The 18079-nt window shown below is 34.8% G+C and overlaps 1 long non-coding RNA gene across 1 annotated transcript in view; it reads left to right on the forward strand.

The window, feature by feature from the left end:
* Positions 1-2469: 2469 nt before the first annotated feature.
* The window catches only part of LOC118162853, a 29226-nt gene continuing 13616 nt past the window's right edge, over positions 2470-18079 (forward strand). The window contains exons 1-2 of the long non-coding RNA XR_004748666.1: positions 2470-2481; positions 12384-12388. This is a non-coding gene — a long non-coding RNA (uncharacterized LOC118162853). The remainder of the gene's footprint in view (positions 2482-12383; positions 12389-18079) is intronic.

Consider the following 18079-nt stretch of genomic DNA (forward strand, 5'->3'; position numbering starts at 1 on the left):
CTATCCTATCCTATCCTATCCTATCCTATCCTAATTTGACAACTTCAAAGAGATATACCTTACTGAGTTGTCTAATGCTTAATTTATTTAGGTATTGCATTTCCAAATGTCATTTAATAAGTTAATAGACGACTTAGTATAATCATACTAAGTCGTACATATAATACATAATTATTTTTTGATATATGGAGATATGTCATACTTCTCATACTCATTAAACACAATAAGAAATATTTATTATGACTTTGGAAAGGGAATCATTGCTTGATGTTTTTGACTTAGTGAAGAAGGGGAAAAAAGACACAGGTTCTTGAAAGGTTCTTCAGCTTTTTACACTGACCATGTCTGAAAGGGCAATGCATTCACTTTTCCCTGAGGGAAATCTTATGTCATTGTGTCATGGTTTTGGCTGGGGTAGAATAAATTTCTTTTGTAAAGGCTAACGCAATGCTGTATTTGGGATTTTTGATTAAATAGTGGTGATAACATACTGATGTTTTCAGTTGTTGCAGAGCAGTGGTTACACAGGTCCAAGGACTTTTTTGATTCTTCTATGCTGCAGTGCCACAAGAAGGCTGGGGTTGCACAAGAGGATTGGAGCAGGACAGGACAGCTCGCCCAAACTGACCAAAGGGATATTCCATACCATATCATGCTCATAGAGTCATGCTCAGCAATAAAATCTGGGGTACAGGAGGAGGAAGGGGGGGACATTTGGAGCAATGGCATTTGTCTTCCCAATAAACCATTATGCATGATGAGTTCTGCTTTCCTGGAAGTGGCTGAACATCTGCCTGTAGATAGGAAGTAGTGAATGAATTCCTTGTTTTGTTTTGCTTACACACATGGATTTTATGGTTTTTACTTTACCTAATAAACTCACACTTTTACCTTTCTGATTCTCTACCTCATTCCACCTGGGGAAAGTAAACAAGTAGTTGTTTGGCACTTAGCTTCCTGCCAGGGCTGAACCACAACAAGTTGTCCCACATTTTGAAACTCAATTCCATGTAAATACAAAAATGTCAGGAAAAAGGCAAGTGCTTTCCACAAGAAATGAATGAGTCAAAACTTTTCAATCTCACAGTCTTACCTACACATTGACTCCCGCCCACGTGTAGTGAGCAATAGCATGATTAGATTTATTACAAAAACGTATTTAACACAATTCAACAATCCATTCCTGTCCAGCCAATGCATTTATGCCTATGATTAATTTAAATGAGACTTTAAAACAAGCTTAATTGTTACACTGAAAATAAACAGACCTGTTCATACTATATTTTTTTTCCATCATTGAGATCTGACAAGGTAGATTTGAAAAGGTACTTAAAGCTGAAAAGAGCAAAGGGTTCATGTCTATAACAAGATACATGAGGCAGGTGAGACAAATAGCCCCACCAGTGCCTGTAGCCTCTCTGAAAATAAACAATAAATGCAGAAATAAGGGAGTTATCTATGCATCATTAATAAGTCATATAATCTGGATTAAGATCAAGGCATATCTAGGCATTAAAAGTATACAGCAGAAGTTATCTATAAAATAGCCTCACTTTCCTACAATCTCACAGCAAATTGCATGACATGAAATCTGCCTTTATGGAAAACTCTAGTATTAAGGCTACAGAAATGACAGAAGAAACTGAAAGGTGCAGAAGTGCAGTTCATGCACCATACTGCAGACTTCTTTAAATGGTGGCTTAAATAGCTGACTTCCTAAACTGGTTCAAGAATTTGATTTGTGAATTTTACAGGGAAACGTCTCTTCGAAGACATTGCAGGTGGCCAGCTTTTAAACAAGGTCCAGATCAAAGCAATTTAAATATGTTTTGATTTAAACAAACAAACAAACAAACAAAAAAAAAAATTAAGTCCTCACAAAGGAGACATAATTAGCACACTCTTTTCCTGACTTTGTCTGGACTTAAAGTATTTATCTGCAAAATATTTATATTGTTTGCATGCAACACTTTTAGGCTTTTTTTTTTTTTTTCTCTTAAACATACTTTTCAGTGAACTAATAATTTGGTGATGCTTTGGAACTACATGTACACAAACAAAACAGAAAGCATGTATATTTATATATGCATGTATAAACTCCTTTGTACACCATGATACATACTTTTATTGTAATCTGATATTGACTGGAAATTCTGTTGAACTTAGTTTAACATTAAGAAATATTTTTACATGTTCTACTTTAAGTGTCTCACAGCTGAACATCTGAACATAGGTATTATTTATCATTAACCTTATCTGTCTACTTCTACTGATTCCATTTGCAATGCTGAGAGTTAAGCACATTTATAAGTGCTTTGTAAGACTGACACCATTAATACAAAGAAAAAGATCAATGTACAGAATACTGAAAATTACTCCATGTAATAAAGTTGGCCACAGATATTATATTCTCTAGTTTTCAGCATAGAAACAGGATGAAGGTTTTCAAAAATAAAGCTGGAAATCTTAGCTGGAGGGCAGGTAGAAGCTAATTAAGACAAGGATGCTGGCCTTCAGGATTATAAACATCCCATTCTGGCAATGAATAGGATAACTGACTTTGTCTGGGGTAATGAGATTGGGACAGGCAATTTAACGGAGAGGATAAGCCAACAAGAAGGTTAGGTAGGTGTCCAAGAAGGTGCTACTAAAGATAAAAATTACTAGATGAACGGAAGAAAGAGCAAGTCAGTTATAGGATAATATACAGAATGCAGTAGCTTGAAAGAAGAGGGCTGTTTCAGTAAGAAGACTACATGGCTGAAAAACACGAAACTTGAGATTGACTAAAACTCAGAGAAAAAAAACAGCGTGAGGAACCATTGAGAGTTTTGAGAAGTGTGGAAATATGTTGGAAGGGTGAGACAAAAAGGAAATTCAAGGAAAATTGAGAATTCTTCTCTATACATAATTTGCAAATTCATGAGAAAACAAAGATGAAGCTCTCTGAGTCATGCCCTGCCAAATATTCCCAAGAAACAAATCCTGCTCTAGTGCTAATACAAATAATTAATGTTACTGATAATGTTACTGATACATTTTTACTAATACCTTAACTTATATATAAATAGTGTCCTGGTGAAAACCGACATTTGGTTACAATAGTACTTTTTTTTTTTTTTTTTTTTTTTTTTTTCCAAATAAGTAAAGTTCACACATTAGTATGTTATCTCACACAAATACTCATTCAGAACATGAACACATAACCCATATAAGACAGGAATTTCAGTTGAAATTCTGTAATGTTTTCACACCTGGTCTTCCTTGTCTATATCTTCTAACTGTTTGACAATAAATTAAATTCACTTTTATTGTCATTGACTAACCTTATATAAAAAGCTGCAAATAAGCATTTACTTTGAATGAGAGAGTACAAATTGCATTGACTGGACTTTGACTTATCAAAAGACTCAAGACGACACTTGAAAGCCAGGCTGAAAAGGCAAAAGTCATTTAAAAAATATTTTTGCCTCTTTTTCTTTCCTTCCTTTAGATTATGTACTATGTTTTTCTTAGAAATACTGAGCCAAAAAGATAATATGGAAATGATGGTATAGCGGTACAGCTAACTGTACCACCTAACTGTATTCTAGCTTCTACAGCTAGAAGATGGTTTACTTCAAATATTGCTGTTATTAACCACAACTGCAGAATATCCAGCACCCCACTTTTTTTTCCAGTTGCCCAATCTGTGGTATTCTACCCATTCAGCAAAATACTCCTTGCTTGGCAAATGTTGTAGATATGCAATCTCTATGACTCAGATGTAGCACTAGGTACCTGGATTTCAGGACAGAGAAGTTAAAAAATAATAATAATAATAATAAAATAAAAGTGTATGGAAGGTGGAAATGAGGATAGGCTGACTTGGAGGAATATAGAAACATGATGTGAGCCTATATGAATAGAATTTAGATGGCCAGACTCTGGCTGGAGTTGGAGCTGGAAATGGCATGGGCTTCTTTAGGTACACCAGGGGACTAAGGAAAACATGGGCCCACTAAAGAATGAAGGCTCACACAAAAGTAATATGTGACATTAAAAAAGCTGAGAACTCCTCTTTGCATTGGAATGCTACTTGCAGGCCTCCACTGTCACTAGTTGCAGAGTTCAAGGGAGAGAACTAGAATCCACAGTAGAGAAGAACCAAGTTTGGGACTTCAGAGTAAATTGGACCTCTCCATAGCACTGGACAAGATACATCCCACAGTGCTGACAGCTTCTATCATTATTGAAAGGCTGTGGCAACTGGAGAAAAGGTAAATGATACATCCACCTTAAAGACAAAAAGGAAAAACCAGGGAACAGCAGGCCATAAAGTCTTTGTCGTGGAAAGATTATGGAGAAGTCAGTGATGACTATGTTCCATGAATAGGAACAGGCAGCATGTATCAGCATGGACAACTAACTGTTGCCTGACCAACATATTTGCCTCTCTCCCTTATCTAGATAAGGAGGAAGAAGCAGTAGTTGTTTATGTTGAATTTATCTACATTTTTGACAGTCTCCTAGCTGAAATGGGGAAATAATAGAGAATAGGGGCATGGGGGCATAGAAGACTGTCTGGGCTGTCAAGTATTGTCCAATGATTCAGAGTATAATTTTTTTTCTGGTTAAGAGTGAAGTTCCTCAGGCATTACTGGGGATGATGCTGTTAAATGCCTTTGCATATGACCTGGGCAACAGGACAGAACACGTCCACATAGATTTCATAAAACACTTCTAATTGAGGAAAGCAGTGGGTACATTGGAGGACAGGACTGCCAGAAGGACTGGTACAAGCTGGAAGATTGGACTCACAGCAACTTCACAAAAAAAAAAAAAAAAAAAAAAAAAAAAAAAAAGTAATGTCCTGCATCTGGGACAGAATAACTCTAAACAACAACACAGGCTGAGTGCAGGTGGCTAGGAAAGAGTTTTGCATTTAAAAAATTGCTTTCAGGTAAGTTCCCTTGCCGGGAACAAGGTCCATAACATACTGTACTGTATTAGAAAAAGCATAGCCAGTAACTCAAGGAAATTTGAGCAAGGAAAATTCCAATTAGACGTAAGGAAACAGTTCTACACAGTGAAAGGTGTTGAACAATGGCATAAGATCCTCATGGAAGTAGTGAAAGCTTCATCCTCAGAGATATTAAAATCTTGATTATATGAGGCCATGAAAAACCAGATACAGCCCTGTTTTGAGCAAGAGGGTAGACTAGATACCTCCAAGCATGGTTCCTAACCTAAATTGGTCTATAAGATCAAAATGTCAGTTATTTTTTCAACCACAACTGTTCAGACATTGAATTTGTGATTCTGAGCTTCCACAAAGCACATTTGGAAGTCACAAGGCACCTCAGGAAATGAGAGGTGATGGCAACATGGGGCAATAAGACCATTTTCAAATCAGCTTGTGCTTTCCTGCTCTTGAAGTAGACTTCATTTTGCTTCATGCTGCCTCTCAAAGAGCAGGTAGTGATGAGCAAAGCAGCTCCAGAACCAAGAGCAATATTGTTATTTTGATGCACAACTGTGTCAGAGTTTAATAGCCCTAAATAAGAATATTACGACTTAATCTAGCCTGAATGCTACCTTAACACAAGCAAAATGCCTCAAGGATTTCAGACAGTGTCTCTGCAATGATGATACACTATAGACTGCCACAATTAGAAATTGTTCTTATGGCTATAACTTTGTTATGCAGCCAAATGAAATTATATATTTTTGACTAATCAAAATAATCAAAAAAAATATGAATAATCAAAAGCTTTGGAAAATGTAGGGGAACAGAAATTCAATTTTCTGTATTTCTTTCAATAAAACTCTATTTATTTAATGGGTAAGCCAATGGAAAACTATGTCCTAAGCTAGAGGAGAAATATGCATGTGCTTTTTTTTTTTTTTTTATGTAGGAAAGTCAAAGATAGTTCACAACACTACAACACTTAGTTTAAGCACGCCAATAAGAATATCGGGGCTGTAGTTGTAGTTCAGTAAATTTGTGGTTATTCAAAAGGGTATCTATCTGATAAATAAAAATGAGGATAGAGATTTAACTGGGAGATGTTTAGTTAATACTATTACACAGTATGGGAAATTTCAGCTTTTAGTTTTTCCTAGGGTAACATGGAAGAGAACAAAATTAACTCTAAAACCCAGATTGTATCACAATGCATTTAGAACAACTGACTTATTAAATATAATGTAAAATAATAAGAAATATTAACATGAAGTATGAACTATTACTCTACATCATATGTCTGATAACTAGAGCAAGTGAGAAAACACTTTTCTGGTATATGAGACATGCTCAGATTTCAGGCTGTTTTCTCATATCCAGAGAAGAGAAAACATTCCATTCTTAAAAACAAATTTCAGGACCCTGGAGATAAAAAAAAAAAAAAAAAAAAAAAAATGATTTTTTTTTTCAGTAATTTTCAAAGGTTTGATTTTAATTTCAGTTATTTTCATGTATATTTAACTTTATATACATGTCAAAGAATGTACTTAATATTTTTTAAACTGACAGAAGAGAAGATGCTAATAATTTCAAAACTCTCACTTTTTTGTTTGTGTTTCTTTATTTGTTTGTTTGTGTTTTTTAATGACACCTCTCCTTTCCTGGAATAAGTTTTGGATTTGAAAAATGAATGCTTTTCAACAGCGCTATCAACATGTTCTGGTTATTTGAAACAAACTGCTTTTTCTAACACTAGCTGCTGTGAAGAGAAGAGAGAGAGAAGGGGGAAGAGGTGTCTATCATCTTTGCCTTCTATAGTGTATTTTAATCTTTGAATAACCTTGGGCACCAGCTGTAACATATGCAATTAATCACATTGTTCATAAAACTGTTTACTTTTATTATAGATCTAAATGAAATGAAATGAATTTGACTTGTTTCAGCATTTACTTGAAGATATTTTATTATGAGGTCAAAAGTCTTAAAATCTTACATTTTTTTACAGCTATTTGTTTAGATAGATTTGAGGACAGAGACAATAGAAAATTCATGTGAGAGAAGATTTAAATTTGCCATTCTTCTGAGTTCTGCAATCATCATGTGCATATTAACATTTAGGCCACAATTTCTAATATTATTTTCGCTAACAGATGACACGTCTTCTTTTGCAAGTAAACTCTTTTTTTTTCTTGAAGCTCTAAAACAAAAAAAAAAAAAAAAAAAAGAAAAATGCAGTTGTTTGCTTTGATAACTGTCTAATGGAAAGAAAATTTGAAATCAGAATTGCTAGTGTGACCAGATTTCTATGTGAAATACTAAAGAGAACAAAGAAGATATGAATTAATCTCACATCATAGCATAGCACACCCTCATCATGGAGATGATCCCATTTGTATTTGTTATAAACAGATAGTCACAATGAAAATTCTTTACAAGGAGGAGAATGAAATCTTCTCCATATTCTTATCTGACACTTAGCATTTTGCTAGCTTTGCTCCTTTCAGAACAGTCTGTACTAAACTGAGAAAATGAGTAAAGGCAATGCCTAAATTTCATGCATACTTGCATAGACCAAATACATTATCATTGTGATACAGAATGGGACTGGAAAAATATGCAGCCCTTGGAAATGGATTAAATGCACATACATTTTGTAATGAGTGACTGTAATGAAAGTCAAATGAATTATAATAAAATATGGAGTTTTAAAAAAGAAAACTACTCAATGCATAATGCTGCTAAGAAAACATTTAACAGTTTTTCACTGCACGCTATTGTCAAAGTAAATAACTACCAAAGACAAACTTACAAAGTGGTTTTAACTCTAATGTGATGCAGAAAGTCAGTCATTTAATTTGTTAATTAGTATTATGCCAGAAACTATCTATTCAATATGAAGCAAATATGTTTACAATCTTATCTGCCATCTGTTTAATAGATGGGAGAATACTTAGAGCTGGAATTCTCAGAGAGGGCTGTTGAAATTTGTTCTACAATTAGTGGAGCAGATTTTTTAATTCTAAAGGAGTTTTTCATGTTCAGGGAGCACCTCTATGAAGGAGACAGTACATCACAATGCTGCTATTCAAGAATAGTGATTGCTTATAGCCGTGGGTAGCAGATGCTTGAAAAAATGCAGAAGTAAATATATATTTTAAGATTTTTTATTTATTTATTTTTTTTTTCAAATGATAATACAGCATTAGATCCAGAACATTAGAGCAGGTTTTGTGGGGAGGTTTTTAAGACCAATTTTCATGGCAGAATAATATAGAGGTCTGGGTACTTACAACGCTCTTCATCTCTTTCTGTAATCAGCAATTTTGCAAGCTTTCTTACAAGAAAGCCCACAATTATGCAGTACACTAGCCATTAAAGTGAATTCTCAAGGTGCTTTTTAAAACTGCATATTAAGAGAGGATATTAAATCATCATTTAGGAAGTGGATAAAAATAAAAGCTGAGATAATAAAGCATTCTTCCCAGGATTACAACTTCTTTCTTTGCCCTGTTTCAATGTATTGTAGGTTTGAAGACTTTCAGACTAATATTACTGCCAATATGTATTAGAAGATAAAATTAACTCAGACAGAAATGTTTATTCCCTTTCTGAAAATGTAACATTTTTTTCTTCATAGTTTTTAAAGATCAAAGATAAAAATGTGAATAAAATCTAAACATTCATAATTAAACCTAGGTTTTGTAGCTTTTATCATTTTATTTTCTAATGGCAATGATTTGATGTAACTGACTTTTTGTATCTAGTTGTTTTTTTACTGAGTATGAAGGACACATCTATTGGACACAAAAGGTGAGCAACATATTTTTAATGGAATGCAAAACTAATTATGATTAAATATTTTCATAGCTCACAGCAACCTGGAAGCAGGGAAATTTTTCTAGGAGGGAATGAAACTCATGTAAATGCTTTTTATAATAAAATTGAACATGTTTACATTTCTTACACTTATTCAGCATATCAGTGACTATTTCTGATTGCAGAAAATAATATATATAAAAGCATAAATAAAATAAAATATATTGCTTGCAAAGTCAAAGGATATCCACTCAAAACTTCAAGTTCAAGGTGTACTTCTCAGAGAGGAAATATTCTCAAATAACATCCTTGAAAATTATCTCTGTTTTGTTTTGAATAGAAAGGATTGTGCTAACATTCTCTAACTAAACTAACTGCTGAAAGCAAGAAACTTTTAGTGAGAGATGTACTTACACTGGCTGTGTATATCTTATTTCCCTGCAACATGTGTAAGCTTCTTTTATGGACTAGTGTGTCAACGGGTGAGATGGTTCTGCAAAGAACCATAAAGAATAGGAAAAGTTTATATTAGACTTCTTTCTTCTGTAGGTCAGCAACACTTGAGATTTGAGCCTTAATTCTAAGCTTTATGTACAACACTGTACATCCACTGTGAGGAAGTATAATGTAGCAATATGTTTTTGTCTGATGGAAAGCTGGAAACATTTTTCTTTTTCATAATTTCAGGTAGCAGGTTAGAGATTCTTCCTTAAAACTGATTTTCCCACACCCTCCAAGATAGTAATAATCAATTGTGGACAAATTTGCAGCAAGCATTACTTTCAAAAAGGCATTCTGAATTTTAAAGACATTATCAGTTTTTACTTCACTGCTGTACAGAGCTGTACAGAACTGACATCTTAGGCTGCATATCCTGAAGCAGCTTGGGAAGGGGGAGGGAGAAGGAGGAAAGCTTTTCCGAGCTCTGGGACCGCTCTATGTAAACAATGTCCTTTGTAGCTTGTCCAGCTTAGTCTCTTGACATTTTTTTTTTTTTTAATATTTTTTTATTTTTTGTGATGCCCTTATGTGATGAGAGAGGTGGGAAGGTCTAGCTAGTTTAACATAACAGGATTTCAGTCCTAGTTTTTCCACAGCAGTGAAAGTTTAATCCCTAGAATTTCTGCAACTGCTAAATATATGTTACAAACAAAACAAAACAAAACAAAACCCCAGCAACTGGTTAGGTCAGGAACTCAACATCTGTGATTTGGCTGCAAAGACTTTAGTATGCATACTCCATCCATTCTACCTCTCCTATTTTACCCTCTTCCCCCCCAAATTAATTGCATTTCTAGCTAACAAGGTTTAGTTACAGAGGCACCTGACTCCTTCAAACCTTTTGGACACAATACAAAAGTCCAGTAGTAAACATTACAGGATTAAATCCATTGTAACATTCTAAAAATCAATTCATCTGTTCCTAATAGTGTTTCAATAGTATCCTAGTAACCTTTTCTGTGAAGCTTCATATGGTCTGTATTTGCAAACACTATTAAAAAAGGCCTTCTTGCATTAAAAAAAAAAAAAAAAAAAAAAAAAAAAAAGCTAAATCTCTTCACAGAGCTTCTGGAGAGGTGCAGACTCCAATGTGGGCAAGTGTATTTGCCAACATGCCATATGGGAGCCATGGTTGGGACTTTTTTTTTTCTAGAATAATTAAATGTTGATGGCAGAGTTCAAATGGATCATTAAAATTCAAAAGTGTAAGAAACAGATTTTTTCTTATGTTGCTGAACGCTCCAGAGGGCTGAATAGCTAGCAGAAGTGAGGCAGGCTGCAGCAGTGATCAGCGTGTGCTGTGATGGTACTAATTTGATCATAATATAGTCATCTCTGAAGATTACAGCTATTCAATTAAATATTCTAATTAACCTGAAGTATTAGGCAAATGATACTAATTACAAATATTCTCCTGAGATTCACAGCAATGAAAATCCCACTTGCAACTGATACTTCTAGCCAATGTTTCGTAACACAATGTCCTATATCATAGGCTTTCAGAATATTAAAATGCAGTTAATTTGCCTAAACCTCATTTGTTTAATGGCATTAGCATTTTGTTTGAAATTGTAATAAACGTACATCCCGCTTTCAAGTAAAATTTAAAATGAGTGTACTCTTGGGGTAACTTAAGATTCCTGTTTACAGACCTAGCACTTTATTCAGTAAGCGGAACAGTTTGAGCTTAACTTTCAGCCATTAAACATATTGAAATTGTTTAAAAATGCTAATAATTTGTCTTTTCAAATAAGAAAAAAAAAGGATATTTTGCACTAAAATTTCATGATGTTACCCATGTGACCAGTTTCCTACTGTGAGGGCCCCAATGCTTGAACTTGCCTTTTAGTTTTTTAGTAGAGTGTTTATCTTTTGTAGGTTGTCAGCTTTTTTTTTTTTTTTTTTTTTTTGCTTTTTTCCCTAACTTCCTCTCCAGACAAAGCCACAAGGAACTTCTTTTTCAGTTTTGCTACCTTCCTCTATTTGATCCCCTTCAGATGGCACATCAACCATGTGTTCCAGGTCAGGGCTACAGTAACATTTGGAGGCTCTGCTTCCTGCACTGCACTTTTACCCACCTTGCACACAAGTGTTATTCTTGTGTCATTTGCAGGGACAGCTCAATCACTTTGCCAACTACTGCACTGAGTGGATAACTTGGTTGTCTACATGAATTAGGCAGAATGCTACTTTGAAAATACAGCACAAGGAAGATTACTGGGAAAAATATATATATATATATATATTATATATATATATATATACTCACAAAAGAAGGGTTCCTAACCACATTTGCAGTTTCATTTACTTATTTGTTTGTTTGTTTGTTTGTTTATTGTGATTTTTCATGCCATCAATGATGAAGGTAGAGATTATGCACCAATACAGGTGGGTGCTTAAAATAATCAGTTTCAAACAGTTGTAGAAACAAAACACATTGTTGGCTTCAAGTGATGCTTAGGACCCTCTTATATGCTCAATGCCTTGTTAGACAGAAGATGAAGGGACAGGAATACTTCAGTTTTTCTACATGGTACCTGTTGATTCTGTATGCATGGAAATATCAAAGGAAAGAGGTATGAGAATAACTTTCCCAATTTTAGTACAATGCTATAAATACTGCTGCAAAACATTACAAATGTTAAACTTCTGTGAGATATTTCTCCCCATAAATATTCCTCTTCCTCAGACTCAACTGTACTTGTCTGAAAAGGATCATGACGCTAGTCATGTACCTTTCACATCAATGTCTATGGGATTGCTAAGGGATAATATTAATAACAATAGCAATAAAAAAAACAACAACAACAATAATAATAATAAAGATCGTCAGTATTTCTTGTATAGAAATAATCACACTATTAAACTATGACATTGCAAAGCTAAACCAAATGCAGTATGTATGACTGTCACTTTCATGCAGAAATCAGGAAAAGCATAGTTCTGTATTTGTATCAGAAACATTGGAAGAATTTGCAACAGAGCAGACCTTTCTCTGACAGTTTTCAAAATATAAAGAAATGCAAATATATTTCCTTGGATATCAGAAAATTTAGACCAATTTGTGTCAGAAATGTGCTGAAATCACCAGACCTAAACTTGGAGAAGATGAAGAATGCAGAGATGGTATCATGCTGCCTTACAATCTTTCATGGAGCAAGAAGGAGACACAAGGGAGCATGCAATAAACTCAGGATAAAAGCAAACCCTGGACAGACTATGTACAACTCTTGAGAGACATGTGAGGACTGGATTTGTTTGGTTGGCTGACTTTGATGTTTTCATTCAGTTGCTTACTTTTAATCCTTTTATAGCTTGCTTTCCTTTGGTGTCATAAGAGCTCAATGAAATGATTGAATGTCCTTCTCTTTCTTCACGGGAGTAAGTGCAGAGTTTATATCACTGGATTCTGATAATATCTGCTGATAGCTTGCAACTATCAGGTCAACAATTTTTTTAGAATGCTCTATGATAATATAAGAGGATGTGAAATACATTTAATTAATATATGCTCATACAGCTACAGGACTACACAGCAGAAATCTATATTGAGGTGTGTACTTCTGGGCTGAGCTTAAGGAAGTCTTGGAGAAGGAGACAGAGATTTAGAAAGAAAATATAAGATTCAAGTAGAGTAGTTCACTTTCCTTTACTCCTCTTTTTGTCGTGTGCCTAGGAAGACCAGACAGATGCATTGAGATGAAAGAGTAACAGCCAAGGGAAAGGTGTGACTCACATGATATTGATGACAGCACAGTATGGAAGGCTGACTCCTCAGCAAGAACCAACACTGAGCCCTCTCAAACAGGAGGGGGAATTTAGATGAAAATGAGGGGCTAGCTCAGAGATGGCAAGAAAGGTATTTTTCAGGTCAAGATCCCTTTTTCTACCTGCCCTTCTCTGCCCTGATTAAAATTCTCAGTAAAATTGTGGGATGAACAAAATCAAACAAGTAAACAAAAACAAGAAACTAGCAAGGGAAAGCTAAGGGAAAAAATAAAAATAATAAAAATAATAAAAATAAAAATAAAAAGGGATGGGGGGCAGCAAAAGCATGGAAAGAGGGAGCTGCATAGTGTTCATATATATATTGCCCAAAGTCCTGCAAAAACTAGCTGCAGCTGTCTACAAGATCATGACTCTGCTATGGAAAAATAAGCATGCAACACATTCCACTTCAGTCGCAGCATGTGTATGAAGTAGCTAAGAATGAAATACCATGTTTATATATGGCAAAAGAGGATATTTTCACATTTACCTGTAGAGTGAGTGAGTAAAATGATACCGTCTCTATGCAGAGAGTTAACATAATGCAGTGATCTACGGGTGCATTGTTATGGGGGAGTGAATCTACTGGAGTGATTTACTTTTATAAAGGAAATGAATATACTGGTATAATAAAATTGTCATGTATTACATTGATCTTCGTGCTGCAGAGGAAGTGAGGAAGAACTTAAATGTATATAAAATGAATATAATGGAATAATAATTGCGCAGGAGTAGATATTACAGAGTGAGGTACATATTTACAAGGGAAATAAATACAGTGAAGTGATACACTTTTACAAGGAATTTATAGGAAAAGGAATTATTCATTTAAGGGAATCATTTCCACATCTACAGAATCAGGGAGCACGGTAGCTTATGCTTTGTAAAGAACTGAACCTATAACAATATAGGAAGTAAAATGACAGGAAAACTAATAACATTAATTTTTTCTGGCCACAAATATTGCATAGTAAGAACATGTGTGAGCAGCTTGGTGGAATGACAGTAAGGGAATGAAAATGTAGGACATTTATATGAAAATGAAGGTCTGACCAACCACGTAGGGACATGAAGCAAACTCAGGCTGTTTCATGGAACCTACAGGGAGGGCATTTCAGCCATCACCATTAAAGGTCATCACAGTGATTTCCTCAGTCCAGGTGATGCAGATGCTATATTTTACCCCATACCATCCACTGGATAACCAAATATCAGCAACCACTGTTATAACTGTGTGAGAGATGACAGTTCTAATGAAGGCAGAAGCTTAAACTGAATAAAATGGAGAATAAAAAATTAATCAGTTTGGGAAGTTATAGGCTTTCTACACATACTCAAAGTCCTGTTTAAATCAGTTAAATTGATGATTGAGGCATACTATCAGAAGAAGGTGACGCACAATAGACCATTGATAGTCTATTACAGTAGTTCTAAAGTAAATGATACCACAAAGTCAAAAAACAGTCCTATACAAAACATCTCATTTTAAGCCTAAATTCTCAGTTTGGTGCAGAGATTTATGGGGGGGGGGGGGGGGGGGGCATTATGACCTATATTATGCAGAAGGTCAGGCCAGTAATGGCCCTGGCCTTACGCTCTTAAATTATAACCAGTCTTTTTTTATTATTCTTCTGATCAGAAGGGATGAATTTAGGGTAAATTAGGTAAAATATTCATTCCTACAACATCCCCCTCCCCTCCCCAGAGTTTTTCTAAGGACGTCAAAATAGGCACAGAAAATCCTCATGCTTGCCAGATCTGATTGCTTTGACCTAAATCTGCATAAGGAAATAAGCAGTGTGCCTGTCCAACAGATTCTTAGTGAGGAAGCCTGCAGACAACAGGACCAAGTGAAAGCAGTGTTTTATGCAGCTGACCTGCAGGTTCTGTCTTAAGATGGACATGGAAAAGTCATTGTGAAAAAGCCTGGAATTTCTTCTTTTATAGATGGTTGTCTTGCACCCTTTGTGGCTCTCATGGTCCACCTAGAATTTGTCTTCTGAGCAGAAATCTTGGAGAAATATTTAAATGGCAGTCTGGAAAAAAAAAAAAAAAAAAAAAAAAAGTCTTTCTAAGGCATTCCAAGATCTTCATCCCACCACCTATATACACAGGCAGGACAAGTGGTCAGTTCATTTTTGTCAGTTACTGCTTCACAGTGTGATGATGTAGGCAGGGTCCTTCACATTTTCCTGCTCATTCAAATTTAACACAGTCATAACCAGAGGAAAAAGTTTAGCCCATATTCTGACTAAACTAGTCTATCAATCTGCTTCTTTTCCCCTCCTGCCATTGATTTTCATCACTGTCCTTTTTTTGAGTGTATGTATGCGTGCTTGCTCTTTTGCTTTTTCCTTTTCAGAGTTCAGACTAGTACAGAACCTGCAATTTAGTGAAGGTGTGACCCTTTTAAGTAAACAAACAAAAACAAACAAATAAACAAAAAAAGCATGACAATATATTTCACTAAACAAGAGATTATACCTCTAAAAAGTCCATAACAGCCTATTTTGGAACAGGCTGTGTTAAACTATATTTAATTCTGTCTAGTCCACCCTACATTTGCATATAAACTTTTTTTTTTCTTTTTTTTTTCTTTTTTTTCTCTCTACTAGGTCTGTCAAAGACATCTATGCTATGTGTTGAGAACAAATAAGTGAGATGTTTCCTTGTTCCATAGATTCAGGACAATTTATTGCTTTGAAAAGTTATGATATCGTAATGTGAACAAATGCAACCGTTCAGAAGCATGAACCTCGAAAGCTATTCCACAGAGTTTGTTGGCAGTTATAATTCTCATGAAAAATCATCCTTTCTCTTGGTGTTGCAACCTGTGTGTAGCAGCAAAGGTCTGGAAAGGATTTCCATTGAGTCAAGTTTGTATATACCATGTAGAACAATCTCAGGAAATCCTGTTTATCAGCAGATCAAGGTTTGATACTCAGATGTCCTCAGTTCTGCATACCCTGCCCCCATTGGAAGGATGTTAGAAAACAGTGATCCAACAAATTACATCTCTGGAATTTGTCAGGGACTGATCCAAGCTACGTATCTGCGATGACAGTTTGGGTATAGATATCAGACAAGTTCTAGCAGGTGCTTAACTGAGGGGATACAAAGCTCTGGTGAGCCCTTTTCAAAATTTTGGGTCCAGATTCAAAACTTTTCCAAATTTTGGAGCAGCCCAATGTAGGACCACGGGTACTTCCATAAATACCAGCTGGTGTTAAATTAGTGCTTTACGGAATAATTTCATAGCAATATTAGGAAGTATGGCTTCTGAAGAGCTCAGCTCAATCTTTTAAAAGAGATTAAGCTAGTGGAAAAATCAAGCATTCTTGATTCTCTGGCATATCAAATATTAATAGGTACCAATCTGAGAAGCACTTTATCCATTACTTGCAACTAGCTGTGGTTTAATCAGTTTTATTTTAAACTTATTTTTGAATTTCCCTAAAATTTCTAATTCCCTTTTCTCTAATCATAGCTTTCTCTCTCTGATGCCACTCTAGTGACCAACAGGAATTACTATCATAACTTTGCTTCCTAAATTGGCAGTGTTTTGCCATCAAGGCCAGCCAAATTTTTGCCTCAGAAGATTTTTGGCAGTGAGTTATCACTCTGTAGGGTCACAAAACTAGCACAGGCATAACTAAATTTATCTAAGGGAGAAATATAACATCCAAATAACACTCTTAAACCCAATATCATGAATTTTTAATATTATACTGCTTGCAGCTTCCAAACACCTGCTACAGATGGTGAAATTCAGGAATTTTTACCCAAAGTGAAATAGACCTCTATACTATTTCATTTTAGTGCTAACATATGCATACTTAAACTATTTATATGTTATTCATATATGGTAAATTTATTCCATTCTACATACAGATATATGAATTTGATATATATATATGTATATAAATTACACATTTGTGTGTAAGAATTCAGCTATGTAACTCCATGATTGAAATTTAAGTGTATGTATCTTTTCTCAAGAAAAGCATACATTATAACACATGTATTATCTGTCTGGATGTTCACATACTAGTAGAGAGCCCACAATTATGCAACTCTTCTAAGAACAACCCTCATTCCTCTAAAATAACAAGTGTGCAACTAATTTAAGAAAAAACAATTCTACTCAGAATAAAATCAGTATGAAATCAGGCAAGTGTGAAAGGCTGCAAAGTAACCATTTCGTTACATGTTTTTATGACATAATTATATTGATCTGAAAGACATTCATCCAGAACCACAACCTTTTATACCCAAAGAAAAAGCCTGTATAATCTTTTCAATCACTTGATATTCATGGTCTTACTCAAAGGTCTCTGAATATGTCATGTGTGTAATACCAATGCAAAATTTGGCACTATAGTCACTACTAGCAATATGTTTCAATAAGGTAATTTTCTTGCTGCCTAAGAACATCAGCAGGGTGCAATCCCGAACAAAAACAGACTATGACATCTTATTCAAGCATACATCTGGAGGACAAAACTATACTTTATTAAAGGAAAATGGGATTTCAGGATTGTTTTGACAAGCGGTGAAAGCACGCACCTCACTTTACATACAGTACAGACTTTTAAATTCAAAGTGCTTGTGTAGCCACCGTAAGTAAGTAAAGGCTGCAAGAAAAATGCTGCCATTCTCACTGGGTTATGCAAATATACAAAAGAAGCCTTACAATATATATTGTATACGTTTGTACTGTGTTATATAATATGAAAATGAGATGTAAGCTATTATTTTCCTGCTTTTTATCTGTAAACAAGTCCATTTGCATACTTCAGAATAAGGCTTACAAGTTTATTCTTTGTACAACTAACATATAGCTGCTTTCTAGCACTGGGTATGAGCTTTCATTTCCACCAGGTATGTTTGGTTGTCTTTTCCTTTCTTTCTTTCTTTCTTTCTTTCTTTCTTTCTTTCTTTCTTTCTTTCTTTCTTTCTTTCTTTCTTTCTTTCTTTCTCTCTTTCTTTCTCTCTTTCTTTCTCTCTTTCTTTCTCTCTTTCTCTCTTTCTCTCTTTCTCTCTTTCTCT

Source organism: Oxyura jamaicensis, chromosome 2 (assembly GCF_011077185.1).
Source record: "Oxyura jamaicensis isolate SHBP4307 breed ruddy duck chromosome 2, BPBGC_Ojam_1.0, whole genome shotgun sequence".
NCBI classification, from domain to species: Eukaryota; Metazoa; Chordata; class Aves; order Anseriformes; family Anatidae; genus Oxyura; species Oxyura jamaicensis.